This window comes from Xiphophorus maculatus, chromosome 4, assembly GCF_002775205.1.
Source record: "Xiphophorus maculatus strain JP 163 A chromosome 4, X_maculatus-5.0-male, whole genome shotgun sequence".
Classification (NCBI taxonomy): domain Eukaryota; kingdom Metazoa; phylum Chordata; class Actinopteri; order Cyprinodontiformes; family Poeciliidae; genus Xiphophorus; species Xiphophorus maculatus.
Window position 1 is genome coordinate 8,270,221 of NC_036446.1, and position 13,122 is coordinate 8,283,342.

The 13,122-nt window shown below is 35.8% G+C and overlaps 1 long non-coding RNA gene across 1 annotated transcript in view; it reads left to right on the forward strand.

The window, feature by feature from the left end:
- The first annotated feature begins 592 nt into the window (after positions 1-592).
- LOC111608473 overlaps positions 593-13,122 on the forward strand; it is a 43,198-nt gene continuing 30,668 nt past the window's right edge. Inside the window, exons 1-3 of the long non-coding RNA XR_002752688.1 lie at positions 593-719; positions 2,261-2,332; positions 2,426-2,484. This is a non-coding gene — a long non-coding RNA (uncharacterized LOC111608473). The remainder of the gene's footprint in view (positions 720-2,260; positions 2,333-2,425; positions 2,485-13,122) is intronic.

Below are 13,122 nucleotides of genomic sequence, written 5' to 3' on the forward strand. Positions count from 1 at the left end.
TGGCCTATATTATTATAAGCTGTACTGGTATAATAAAACAGTGCTCTTATAGAGGACCACTCAATAATCACAGCTAGGTATGACAAATCTTCTCTTTACTTTCCAGGTGATTTTTGCTTCAACAACATGGCAGATCATGTTGTTGAAGAATTTTATACAATCCTGCTGGTTCTCTGAGCAGCTGTTAGACTCCATAACCATCAGTGCTCCCAACAAACTCATTAAGTGTTTACATCCCTGCTGGTATGTTTTAATTATTTTAAAATAACATTTCTGCTGGTATTACACATTTGTTTTTCTGCACCATTTTAATTTTTCATAAATTGTAAATAGTTTGTTGTCTTAAAATAAGTCATGCTACTCAGTTGCACATCCTTTGGATCGGAGTACGCTATTTCTGATAATTGCACAGTATTCATGTTGTAATATTGTACAGCATGTTATTGTAACCCATACACCAAGAGTGCATGATTGCTAAGAGATTAACGCTGCAAGAGCCGGTGTTTTTTTATTCTCGGCAGCACCAGTAGGGGGCAGTCTTTCTCTTCCGCTTGTGTGTGTGTGTGTGTTGGAGAAGCGGGTGAAGTAGAGAGAAAGAAACGCACGGACGAAATTATTGATAAAAAAAGGAGGGAAGTGAGGATAAAGTGTGTGAAGCGAGTGCTGTATGTTGGGATATCATACAGCTGGATAAGTGTTTGCTTACTCTGGAAACTCCGGTGAGTAATATCGATAAGTGAAGCTAACAGCTAGCAAAGCTATCGGTGTACAGCAGTTGGTTAGCAAATTGACTAATAATTAGCATCATCTAGGGCAGTAAAAAGTCAGTTAAAACCAGTAAAACGCATTGTTAAACCAGGCGCAGTATTTTTGGACACTTTTAGAGTTTAAGTATGTTATCTAGTAAAATGTGTTTATTGGTTATTAAAATGGTTTAAAATGAATGTGATAAAGATTTAACCATTTAATCTAAAGCAGGAGTGTCAAACTCCATTCCTCAAGGGCTGGTGTCCTGCAGTTTTTAGATCCAGGACACAGGTACAAAACACTGGAATGAAATGGCTTAATTACCTCCTTCTTGTGTAGAGAAGTTCTCCAGAGCCTTGCTAATGACCTAATTATTTTATTCAGGTGTGGTGCAGCAGAGGCACATCTAAAAGTTGCAGGGCAGTGGCCCTCCAGGACTGGAGTTTGACACCTGTGATCTAAAGCATGTTCTAATTTCATAATAGGTGAAATTTGATACTGTATAAATGTCTAAACATACATGGAGAGGTTATCTCTACTTGCATGTTAAAAAGCTAAGCACTGTGGAGTATTTCATGATATTTCAATGCTATGCATTGTAAACAACCATTCTCCACTGAAAAGAGAGAAGTGCCGAACTGAACGAGGCCAATGTTAATTTAATATTTGGAAAGGAGTGAACGTCTTTGTTCACTTCCTTAGTTGTTATTGAAAAAATTACAGGCAGACTACAATCTTCACCTGAAAACAACTATGCTCTTCCATTTTTGACCATGTACAAATGTTTGTTTTTGTAATGATTTCTGTACAACTTTGGTGATTCATGTTATTGTAATACTGCAAAACACCAAAATTGGAGCTATTTTGAGTTCATAAGGACAACTTGTCAAAATCCAAATGTAGGAATTTCCTAAAATAAATACTGTTCTACTTTTATATAGAAGGTTAATTATAACTATAATTAGTTTTTTTTCTTCTAAAAAAACCCTTTGTCAATTTAGCTTTGAGCACAAAGATTGGCTTGTTCCTATGTGTTGCTCTCAGCTTGAAACCCTTCCAGAGCTATCATCTCAAGGGATGTTTATCACATAGCTGAGGGTTTGGAATCCTCTTACTGCTGAGGGAAAGACCCCGTTGTTAAGTAAGTGGATGGGTCCTGGGTACCTCCAACTAATAATGTGGCATCACTTCCAGGAGCACAAAGCAGTCCCCTGAATACCAACAGGATGCTGCTGGGTCCTTAAAGGCGCGCAACCACCAGCAGACAAGCGGTGCCAATTAGCACAGGGCCCCTACTCATCAGCCATGTGTTCAGATTTCATTAGAAAAAAAACATTCACCGCATCAGAAGACAAAACCGTTCCCTTGGGCACTTCACTTCCTCTCATATCCTTATTTGCGCCATTAAAAGGGACTTTATTATGATGCTAACTGTGAGACCACTTTGCAGAGTGTTGTGGGGAAGAATGGAAGCAAACTAGTTACTGTATTGCATCTTTGTTTCCATCCATAGAGAGACTCTACCAGATGACCTGAATAAAAATCATGCTCTCTGTCTGGCCTCCTTGAACACATTCTGAAGAGGGTAGGAACTGAGAATCGTCCTGTTTTTAATGGCTACTTTTTTGCTTGCATTTGCAAAGTGTGCAAATGAATAGAAGTCTTGTGCTCCCAAAAGGTGTGGCATTGTGCTCCTGTTGGCGCAGCTGCCTTTCAGAGTTCAGGGAACATCACCTGGTAAGCTGGTCTACACAAGATTATTTTTATACTCTTTTACATTACTTTTGGATTCTTAACAAGTTCCTTCTGTTTGTTAGCTATATTGCCTCTGCCTAATGTAGGAAACAATAGACGGAATTACCTTTTCCTCAAGTCCTCAAAAAAAGTAGTAAAAAAAACTTGAGCTTTAGTAAGAGAATGTTTTAAGTCACATTTTCTCACAACTTGCAAATATTAATCTTGTTTCAATATACATTTTTGTTTCACTATACTGTAGCCATTTGAATCTTAGTTTGACTTCTGTGGGTCTCAACAGGTTGTTTGCTGAGAAAAATGCATTTGATATGAATTGCTACTTACTAGTCATTTTTGGTTCTGCAGCTTGAACACAATAAAAAAAATTTAAACCACATTTTATGTTACATTTCACTGTAACTTTGCCGACCCCTTCAAAATTGCTCTTAAGAAATTTCCATGTTTATGGTCCCCTGAATAATGAGTTGGGATTTCCTCCCTTGAGTTTGGGGAATTATTTCAACCACTATTTTTTGTTGACAGATTTTCCTACAGCCATTACTTTTTTCTAACTTGAAATGCTAAAAGTTTGGCATAATGTTTTATAACCTAACCCTCCACAAGCTTTTCCCTGCTTGGTCTTCATGATTTCATTTGTTTTTTAACAGATCTTAGAGGTCTTTACAAAACAGCTGTATTTACATATTAAATTACACACAGATGCTTTTGGTTTCCAGTTAGGTGACTTCTGAAAGCATTTGGTTAAACACTTTTATTGAGAGGTATCAGAGTAATTGGCTTAATAAATATTCATGTCTTGTTTAATTTCAGGAAAGCCTAGTACAATCCCCTTTCCGTTTCTCAATTATGCCCTGGTTTGTGTTGTCATCATATAAAATCCCAATAAAATAAAAAAGCAACATAATTGGTCCTCAATGCTTTGATTCTTTTTTTTATTTGTGTTAAGATGTTGTGGGATATTGTTTTGATTCTGGTTGCTTTTCATATGATGTAAGACCTTTTTATGCTGCTTATCTTTTTCAGTTCAGCAAATTCTTTGTTCACCAAATCTGTCATCACAAAATGAGCCCTCTGCCCTCATTTGACCCTGCTATTTTTTATAAAAGGTATTCAAAGTGCTTTGCGCTAATCTGATGAAATGTGTTTAACATTGTTTGTACACTTCTTCAGAGGCAGCGGCTTTATTACAGGCAAAGCCAACAGAAGGCATGGCATAAGAATGCTGACAGGAATATTAAACGAGGCAGCCTGAGCAATATAGAATATAAATGAGCTTATTTTACACTGCAGAGCTCTGCAAACCAACAAACAGACTTCTCTATTTGTAATAAATCATTCCCATTCAGACGGGCTCCACTCTTAAGGCATTGTTTAATATTATGTGCAATAGAGGGGAGAAATAAATTGGTTTACATTGCAAAAAAAGGTGCTGTGGTCGGAAAGCATCACATGATGATGAAAGATGGAATATACTTGACTTATTGACGATAATGAACGTGCAAAAGAATGTTGCGTAGGGGGTTGGCATGTGGGAGCAATATTCATATTCTGGAGAGAAATCCCAAGTAAGCAGTAAATGTAGCAGAGTAAGATTTTCTGAAATAGTATTTAAGTCCCTGTGCACCACTTTCAATAGAACAACATAAAATGTAATTTAATGCCTACACACCAACCTACTATCCTGCCTGTGCATTGAAGAGATAAATATTTTGTCAGAATGGTGCAGAGTAAATATGAAATGACAATTACTTTGCTGAAGAAACACCCCTTTGCATCATTCATGCTCTAGGCTCTGTGCCAGAGAAAGCCTTCAATGGATGTTTCTTTTCTCGATTTGGAACACAAAAGAAAATGCTCAAAACACACAGGTACAATTAGGAGAACTGGATATTATACTTTGGCTTTTTTGCAGCAAGATCCAAGATCAACAATGACAAAAGGGCATCAAAGGAAAGAAAACAGCACGTTTGCTCCGCATCCTGAGAACATTTAGAAACACTCCTCCATGTCAAATGTGTTGCAGCATTCCCAAAATGAGTGCATTGTGCCAAAGCCGTTCCCAGCAGAACAGTTACATAAGCGAGGCAGCTACTGACTACAAAGATGTGCAAACTTTAAATGTGAATTCAAGAACTATATGATCCTTATGACAGGGGCTGATATATGAAGCTGTGCAGAATCAATCTGAAGCTATGGACAGCTGAACGTGAAAATTGGAAAAAGAAATGGAAATGTTGATATTCATGCGTACATATAAAATGCTAAAACTTGGATTCTATCTGCAATATTGGTTATTAGCATTTTTTCCCATTTAATCTACAACTCTGAACCTGCAGAAACACATTATATTACATATTGGATGTAATGTGGTTTTTCTGGCAGAATTTGATTGACAAGAAAGGTGCGAGGGAGAGTAAGTTACATGTATTTCTTTTTACAAGTTGAGATTCTCACTATTATATAGTGGGGAATGAAAATTACTTTCAAGCAGAAATTTCTTCATTGAACTGTTGCAAGAATCATTACAATGTACAAACCTCCATCTTTACTGCTTGGCTTATTATTCTCTCTTATTGCTCTTTTCTCACATCTCCTCATATGCAGTACAAGCCTCTGACATTTCAGTATTTAGAGATAGGGAGACACTGGGGTCCATTCTGATCAGATAACATCAGGATACTCTGTTAAAGACTGGACAGCATGCACTACTGTAGCTTCTTTGGGACTGAACTATTGTTTCAGGTTGGGGCGATTCTAGCTTGTTTCATCAGATCATTATCTTGTTGGTCACCCTTAAACATCTATCATATGTTTATTTTTAGAAGCTTATATATAACAACCTGATAATACGCAGCATCTGGTGCAAATAATAGAGAAGCTAAATAGAATGGACATGCTAAAAAGAGAATTAAGTTATTCAGATAACTTGAATTAACCTTTTATACATAGTATTAAAACTTGACTTAGCTACTGCAATGACTTGTTTAAAGATGTCAAAAACACTCTTTTCTGCTGAATTATTTTGCCACTTTATCTTTGACTATAAAAACAAAACCCTCAAAGCATAAAACTGTTGGCAAAATGGTTGAACATTTAGCTCTGAATCAGGGGTGCCTAAGTCCTATCCTTGAGAGTTACCAACCTACAACCTTTAGGTGCATCCCTTCGCCAACACACCTGGATCAAATGAATTGCTTCTTACCAGGCCTCTGCAGAGCTGAAGAAATGATGAGGAAATTCATCTGTCTGATTCAAGTGATTCAAGTAGGAACAAAGATACACCTGAAAGATGCAGTTTGGTAGCTTTTGAGGACTGGACTTGGACATCTCTGTTCTAAATAAAAGTTGTTTCCCATGAAACATGGTCAAACATGGGTACAACATTGGGAGATTGGAATCAATTTTGGGTTAACAGTACAGATACAGGACAGTGAATGAGAAATTTCAATACTTGATTTAAAATTTATGATTGTCCATTACATGATGGTATTTTAATGCATGTGCATAATTTTTTTTCAATATATATTTTTTTCTTTTAGCCTTCATAGTTCACCACTGTTACATTGGTGATGGACAAAATGGCCACCTGTAGAACCAAGGCATAAAAGCACTCTGTGTGTATCCGATTTACCACAGTATCAAACAAGAGTCTGTGATTAAAACTGTTAATAAAACACAAAAATTCAGGCTGGATTCAGATATTACTTCTCTGATTCTGACCAGCATCATTATAAATATAAAAAGGAAAAGCTCCTGTAAAAGATTACCTTTTCATACCTTTTTTTGTTTTTTTCCAAGCTTCTGTTATTTTCATTATCCTTTGGGAAAAAGCTTCTTCAGCAGAGACTGTTTTTAGTGAAAAAGGGGAAAGTTGCCCTTTCTACCAGCTGCACCACCTGCGTAGATGAATTTTGTAGCAAAAGTGCTTATTATATCCTTTTGCTGTGTCATTAATGGGAAGGCACACATCTGTTTGACATATTCTCATTATAAAGGTCGAGTTTTGAAAAGAAAATTATCTGATTTTGGCGTGGAGCCATAAAGAGTAACAGGCTTCAAGATAGCAGTTACAAACACCACATCAACCATATGTCCAGTTTTTAGAGAATGACTCAAAAACCTAATTCTGTGGCAGAAAAAGTAAATTACTCATTTACTTTGAAAAAGCAGTGACCCTGTCATGATAAGCAGGTATAGACAATGGAAAACATACATGCTAAATTTCTATAAGGGATACTCTAATGGCCTAAGCACGAGCTTAAATTTTTTTCTTTCAGTGTCATTATCATACATAGCATTTTATTTTATTAGAACGCATTTAATTCATAAAGTATTTTATTTGCAATAAATGAACCAAATCCTAAATCGAATGTTAACAGCTACATAAAACTGAATTATGGAAACTGCTACAAAGCAGGGAGCCTCCTTACAAGACAAAACTTCTGAAATATTATAAATGATAAAATATTGTAAAATCAAATTTTCCAGTATTTAAAGCACATTTTATTTTAATCACAACTGAAATTTTTTTTCTTTCCATCTTTATTCTTTATCATTATTGCTTCCCAGTGTGGATCTGTGTGCTTTGATTTGCTTGTCAGTTTGTTGCTGATACATACTAATTTCCCTACTGACGTACAAATAAAAAACTTGTTCTATTCTTTGAACAAGTATAAAGGCTGCTCTTATCCGAGCTTAATATTCCCTAAAAATCAATATTAAATGGCTTTATTTCTTCAACAGGCAAAGGTTTGGTGCGATATATGTCCTTGTCCTTTTCTTAGGCGTAAAACCCCTAATTATGTCTGCAATAAAACCAAGGGACTTAAAGAAAATGATTCTTTACCAGAACATTAATCATAAAAAAAATTAATGGATATCAAATATTTAATATAGTAGAATGTACAGCTTGTATTACCAAGGCATTTTTTGCCAAATTGATCTTGTAGAGGAAAATCCATAATTAAAATTATGTTAGCAAGGGCAAATCATTAAGATTTCTATTCGCCTCCATGCTTCAGGAAAAAGAAATATACACCCTGCCAGTGATATATAGGCTATTAGAGGCAGAAATAAATTATTACTGTCTCATGTAAAAATGGCTGCCTGATTACGTTAGCAAAAGAAAATTAGGTGAGGATTTTTGTGTAACTGAATCTCTGATGTTAAAAAAAGGGGAAATTAATGACAGTAGTACAGTACATTTTCTAACCCTAAGATGATGCACGTGTAACCTTTATCTGTATGTAAAAAATATTTTACACTGTGTGCATGACTATTACCATAAGCATCTGAGTTTGACCATTTTTTACTAGTCAAAATATTTGACCAGTCAAATATTTTTGCATGCATCTGGAGAAAATTGTCAAACTAATCTTTTATGTTGAAACTGAAACATCATATTTTTCAAAGTATTTTCACTTTCATTCTTTTAACATGATTAAGCAGAAAACCAAAAGTACAGAGTGAACTTCTCTGCACACACAATGAGATGCAGATGTAGAACGGTGTAAATCACAGCTCTCCAAACAGGATATAAAGCTTTTTGTTTAAAATCAAACAGGTTGTTGTGTCAGTCAAAGCATAATGTGGCAACTTTGTTATACAAATTAGGATTCAAATTTGATATTGTGATCAATAAGAATATCACTTCTCAGAAGCAAACAATCATAAATTAACAATGCCCAACTTTTTCAAGATTTCAGATAATTTCCTACTTCCTTTTTGTAAAAGAACACACAACTGATTATGAATTTATTACTTCACGTCCATTGGTGGAAATGGTGATTTCTCTGAAACCTGTTCTCTGTAGTGGGTCAAAGTCGTTAATGGAAATATTACTAATATTCCCGGAATGGTTCACTGCTTTTACTGAAATTACCACTAAAACCTCATCTAACAGAGTCAGATAAAGGACTGGTGAGAAGACCTACCAATAGTTTGACACTGAAATCCTCTTCACAGCAAAAGTGGCAAAAGTAATGATATTTAAACACACACAGAGGAGTGAAAGAAAATATGTGTGCTCACTGAGAAATCATCTCCCTTTCTGGCACTGTGATGTGGACTGGGGCCATTCCCTTCAGGACGAATTCCTCCATTCATCCACACATACCTCCCCCTCTATCTTAGCAGCTCTGCTCAGTCTTTGATCTGCTTATGTTCTCTTGAAAGGGTGAAAGACTTCAAACAGAAATGGCCATGATTTGAGTGTGACTTTCATATGAAATGCTACTTTTTTCAGCTACCCCATTGATTTGACAAAAGTAGTCAATATTCTTCAATAATGCAGTTTTACTTTTTTTGATTCTCTGTTTTGGTACCATTTGCTTCTGTATGATCATAGACAATTGAATAGTTTTTCTCTAAGGACTGGGGGCATCTCTTACAAAAATTAACAGTATTATCCCATGCAAGATCTGAATTAGTGTTTAGAAGCAAACTGTCTGAACCTCATTGTTCATGCTGCAGTGTTAGCTCACTTCAGTCAAGTCAAATGTAAGATTCTAGCATTTATTCAGCTTTGAACTTGGCAAGGTTTAACAAATTACTTTTTTATAGGATTTTTTATTTCCTGCTTCTTTCCTAAAGCTCTTTAAACCCTTATATGCGTACGGTACTTCTTTCTCATATCATCCTCACAGTAACACACTGAAGGCAATCTTGTGTCTTGCCTGAGGACACTTATATTAAAGAAAGCAAATGAAAGATTTTATGTTTCCTTATCATTTTCTGGAAATGGAAGTGAAGAGTTATGGCAGAGATTTTTAAAGGAAATCCAACTTTTTGGTTCTTGGATTTTCTTTCTTGTTGGGAATTTTAATTCTTCCGCACATAACCATAATGAGTGTGCTTGTAGGGGTGAGCAAACAGTTTTAACTACCACAAAAGAATGCAGCTTGGATGAAACAACCACAGGTTTTAAAAGAGACATTCTTCATGGAGAAGTGTTGGGTAGAGCAAAGTGACTCATTTTACCCCCTAGCTGTTCTGAAGATGTGTGGGCCAGGTCGATAAAAATCAGTTGTTGATTTGTCTATATGTAGTCTTGCAATTCCAGCTGGGTATTCATAAGACCTCAGAAAAAAGATGACAGTATGAGGGGGAAAAAACTTGTATGAACAACTAGGGAAAATATCCATTGTGGCAGCGTGATTCCTTCAAGATTGTGAGCTCAAAGAATAAGAGAAACATTGTGTCTGAATAAGAACTGTTTCTGTTTTAGGTATGACCAAGTTAAAGTTGACTCTTTTTACCCTTATCTGAAACCTGGAACACCAAGTAAGGACTGGACAGTGTCAGCTCTGGGTTTTAATATGTCTTATTCTATTATTCTTCTTTAAAGAGAAGCTACGCAAACTCAGCTGTATATCCTAATTAAATGTGTAGATAGTTCAATCTGTTCTGTGGGCACTGTAACATTCACTTTTAGTCCGTTTGTTTGCTGATGAAATGAAACTGATTAACCACATGTATCAGTAATGTGTAGTTTATTAACAAACCAAACAAAATGCACCTGAATTCTGTTTATGTCCTTGTAATTTGAATGCAGTGAGTATCTACTGTAGCTGCTCTGAGTGATGAATTTACCAGCTACATTTGCACAGAATTAGTCTCAACAATGTATGTTGCACCAGGCTGCTGAGTAAATGAGAGAGGTAATCAAAAAGCATAATTTATTAATGCTTTAGTGTTGTAGTTGTCTTATTTAGCTGAAATAAGTCAGCATGCATTTAAATGTTTAAATATCAATTTAAAACTGCTTTAAAATATTCCAATTTGTACACTTTTAAATCAAAATGTACAAAGGTCCATCCCATGAATTGCATTATATCTAAAGGTAACAGCAAAAATAAATACAGCAATAAAATATGTTATATGGAGATATTTATATTAATGCTGAAAATTAACCATGGAAAAAAACCTGCTCTTTACTAATATTGAGTGAAATTTTCATCTAAATTTGGGAATTTTGTGCTTTCATTTTCTATTCCTTCTAATATCTACAGTAAAATAAATCTTTAATGGTTTAGGTAAGTGTGATAACTACAACTACAGTTTGGAATTTAAATAAGAAACATAGCACATGTGCACTCATGTATTTTTCAAATGACCCATGAAATAGTAAAAATCCAGACAGAAGGCTACCAGATTTTGCAGAGTTGTGCCAGGATCCCTTATGAAAGTCCAGTTGCTTTCATGTTTCATACATTTGATAAGGGATGTAGTCATTTATCAAAGCCCTGCTTTTTGATAAACAGCCTATCTGCAGTGTCAATGCAGATACCAAGTGAGCATGACATAGTGAGGATGATGGAGAGTCCCGCAGTCTGACAAATGAAGAATAGTAGCAAGTGTAGAAAAGCTACATCTGATCAACTCAAATATTGTGCTCAAATAAATGCATCAAAAATGAGAATTCATTCATAATTACATAGACAAACAGGATGTTCTTTGATATTTTTAAGTTAAGAATACGCAAACAAAGGGACATACAGTATGATTTCGTAACTAAATTGCATTACTCTCCTTCATTCCTCCATTTTATTTCAGATTGAAAAGGATTACTTCTGTAAAGAAATCTGTATATTTTGGTGATCAGCATGTGGAGCTTTTATTTTTTTAAATAAAACAGTTGGAGGTAAAAAAATGAGTTTGCCTGCTAACACTCCCTCTCAAATACACAAGAATTTATTGAACACAAGAATTCAACATAACTAAGCTAGTAACACTCCATAAACTACTAAGAAAAAGATAAAAGAATGATCAAATAAACCACTGAAAGTATAAGCATTGAAAATATGTAAAACTAAAGCCAAGTGGAAGGTATTTTATTCAGTTTGGCACGCTACCTTTTGAACTGCAGTTAAAAGGGGAAAAAGAGAAAAAATATTCTTTACACTGTAAATCAAAACAGTAATTGGCTTTTCAAATGAGGTTTAGATGGAAATTTAGTTTTTTTGTGAGCTTTATGGTGCAGTGGCTAATCATATGTGAACTCAAACTCTTCAACTCAGTCAAGCTATTACCTGGCCAGATGCCTGCCGAAACCTTGTGGGTGCTGTGCTTTTAATAATATATTTCACATGATTTTACAGTTTTTAAGTGTCTATTATTGAGATTTTAATGTAAAACAAGCTCTATAATTTTTAAAAAGGTAACCATTTTTACCATATCTACTTTTCCAGGAGGTCTCTACAGGGAAGAAAGCTGTGTTACAATAGGTACTGAGGTCTTTGTTACATTACAGCTGTGCACAGACATTATTGCATTAAATATTTTTAGTTTCAATACACCTTATGAGAACAGCTGAGAACAACAAGATACAGCTCCGGAGCTTTAACCATTCACCCTGCTCTCCTAAATCATTCATAAATGTTTACTCAGTGCTGTATATATCAAATATGCTCTGACAGCGCGTTTAGACACACGAGATGAGATGCGGCAGATCAGAGCGCGCAGCTTTGCATGAGTCAAAACTTCAGTGGTACATCAATAATGAATAGTTTCAAACATGAGGTTAAGGACTTCTTGATGTATGGGCAGTGAGCCGAGTATGTGGCCAAGTGCCTCATACAGATTGCTTTCTTTCTGCTCAGCTCTTTGAAAGGGCTTTTAGACATGGTAGCATGTCGTGTGCTGGGTTTGTGAGCACATATCCTGAAATGATCACTCACAAGTGACATGCCTAATATTCCCAATGATCTCCCACTTTAACTTGACATGTTCAATAAATTTCCCTATAGGTGCCAGTGATAGATTAGATGTCAAAACAGCAGGCCTGTTCTGAAATGCTTGCCTTTGTTTGCATTATATTCAGGTACATTTCACCATTAGACTTCAGACAAATGGAATAAACTACCTGCAACCATTCAGGAAGGTTTTCCCAAGTGACCGGCTTCCATTTCCTTAAAAGGAGTCATTAACTCCAAGTGACAGAGAAATGATTTCACTCTGTAGTGAAAACAGCTTCTCATTGGCAATCATTAGTTTAGCACTCCATAATCAGTCCTTTGTGCTGCATGTTCATCACCAGGCCTCGCTCTGCTGGTGTTAAGAGAGAGTGAGGCCACTATCATCAAGGGCGGGATGTGAAAATTGCTCCATAAAACAAAAGTAATACCCAATAAAACAAGAAAGCCACTGGCACTTACAACATAAAAGTGACAAATTACAATGCAAGTACATGGTAAACACGTTGTTATTCCTCAGATGTAATCCAAACTGCAACCTTGTAGAGATGCTTTACCTTAAGACATAGGGGGGTCATCTGTTTATTGAGATGAGGAATGGGACTTATAGATGAAATGCTACTCAATAAAGCCCATTTTCCAGTTATAGGTCCATCACACTGTAACAGGAGGGGAATAATTCAAAAAGGACTGCTAAGATTAGAGAAAGAGCCAATGCAGTGTTTGTAGCTTTAGAGGTTCTGCAGGAACAGGAACAATCTGTCTTCATTGAAGCTCTGACTTGATGAGGCAACCTGAAAGGTAATTAAGTTTGATATGTTGCCCATGCTCCTCAGCCCACGCTTTGAGAGTAACAAGCTCCAGCAGCAAAAAGCTCTGTTTAAGTTATGGCCTGTCATCTTATATTTTTTTGCATTTTATGCTTTTC